Below are 2,071 nucleotides of genomic sequence, written 5' to 3' on the forward strand. Positions count from 1 at the left end.
TTCTAACTTTCATCCATAATGGGCACGTTGACATTTTTATTTGAATCTCTTTACGCCATCCAAAATAATCTCCTTCAGCAACAGAAACTGCTGCTTAATTGCCGCGGAGCAGCTGTTACCTCTTCTCAGTCGACAGCGCCTTTCAGGATGACTTGGAGCTCCGTGCCTGTGGACAGCGACAGCATGTCAGGTGGATTGACTGAATGCCCCTGTTCCCGACTAGCTGAGTCGACACTGGTATCAAGGCCGAACACAGCCCCTCACATCGAAATACGGCGTTTTTCTTTGGCCCTAGGCCCTGTCTTGTTTTCCAGTTCTTCCATGCCCCTAAACAAAAGCAAGAGCGCCTCACTGTAAAGTGACTTACTTTTACCCTGATTTGCATTTTCTGTGGGTCAGACTGATCCTGGACATAGGAGTTCATGCACAATTAATCTGATTTTCTGGTTAATTGAAGGCTAACCAGAAAAATGTTTGGAAACATTCACTCTTGTTAAAGTCGAGAGACAGAGAGAGAGAGAGAGAGAGAGAGAGAGAGAGAGAGAGAGAGAGAGAGGCTTGATGGGCAGCAGGATCTTGGAACTCAAAGAGAAGAAGTTGGAATGCAGCGAAAGCCTCGCACGCACATGACCTGCCAACACCCCATGTTCTGCACAGCCCATTCCATGCGTGAATAATGTTTGTGCTCAGGTGCTTTCTTCTTGCGTCACTGGTTGCTAGCAGAGTGGATGATCTTTGAGAACAGGTTTCCTTGATGATGCGGGAGGTGCCAGGACATCAGGACATCTCATCGGCTGCTTTCCTGTAGAAAGAGACCCCAGAGATGGGGTAAGGTGGGATAAACATGTCCAGGAGCCTCTGTGGCCATCACAGACTCTCCAAATTGTCTTTTTGTAATCTGTCCCTATCCTGCGGTGGGCTGAGCAAAATCATTCCAGATATCTGGAATTTAGTTAAGATAAATTTGCTCCTAGTAATTAAATTCTTTCCTTTATTGTGCCCCAAAGATAGCCTTTACAGAACGGTAGCACACATTGGACAGAAAAAAAAAAAAAAAAAGGAAGGAAAGAAGGATGGGAGAAGGTAAATTAGGTGAGTTTAAAATAATCTATACTGGGGGGCGGGAGATAGCTCAGTAGAATAAGCGCTTGCCTGGCAAGTACAGGGTCCTGAATTCAATTCCCGGTACCACAAAACAAATAAAATAATCTATACCTTTGCTGATTATAAAAGTAATGTATCTGGACATGCAATGCAGTACTCTAAGAAGCTGAAGGAGGAGTCTCCCAAATTCATGCCCTACCTGGAAAACTTAGGAACTCAGCTCAAAATACAAAACAAAGAAGGGGGTGACAATATAGCTCATACCATCAGAAAAAATTAATATTTGTTTTAAGTTGAAACATACAAAACCACAAAAGATAGAAAGTGGGAGCCGGGGAGGTGGCTGCTGGGGAGATGGCTCAGTGGAATAAGCGCTTTTCTGGCAAGTGCAAGGGTCTGAGTTCAATTCCTGGTTCCACCAAAAAAAAAAAAAAAAAAAAAAAAGAAAGAAAGAAAGAAAGAAAGAAAGAAAGAAAAGAAAAAGAAAGTGGGAGTCCCTTAAAGACTATCCTGCAGGAATAAACATTACATAATCTCTTTCTCTTTTTCTTTAAGTGTGCAAATGTGCTCTGGCTCTGAACCCAATGCCACTACAAATAAGGTCTCTCCTGTTGAGGCTGTCAACCCTACCATCTGCTCACTTAGTCTTTAAAGCAGGGATAGGAACTCCCATCAGCCTTCCAACTCCTCTTGAGCTCCCCGTGGAGAAATGTGCATTGAGGGACTCACCAGCATGATGATTCCCACCCACCTCTCCAGGCTCTCAGAGTTCGATCATCGAGTCAAATTGGCCACTGGACACCTGCTCACGTGTGCTGTATTTATTGAGTCCTAAGTGAGGTGGTACACAGGACTTGGGTCATTCATTGTCTGCCCACTGACTACAGCAGAAGTCTCTACACTGGTGTTACCTCTTTTCTGCCTAGCCTCAATGCAGTCTTTTTTCTCTCTTTCTCCTTCCTTTCTT

The 2,071-nt window shown here is 44.2% G+C and overlaps 1 long non-coding RNA gene across 1 annotated transcript in view; it reads right to left on the bottom strand.

The window, feature by feature from the left end:
* Nucleotides 1-1,573: 1,573 nt before the first annotated feature.
* Nucleotides 1,574-2,071, bottom strand: part of LOC111818277 — a 4,214-nt gene continuing 3,716 nt past the window's right edge. Inside the window, exon 3 of the long non-coding RNA XR_002822295.1 lies at nt 1,574-1,935. This is a non-coding gene — a long non-coding RNA (uncharacterized LOC111818277). The remainder of the gene's footprint in view (nt 1,936-2,071) is intronic.

This window comes from Octodon degus, unplaced genomic scaffold, assembly GCF_000260255.1.
Source record: "Octodon degus isolate 3935 unplaced genomic scaffold, OctDeg1.0 scaffold00085, whole genome shotgun sequence".
Lineage (NCBI taxonomy): Eukaryota > Metazoa > Chordata > Mammalia > Rodentia > Octodontidae > Octodon > Octodon degus.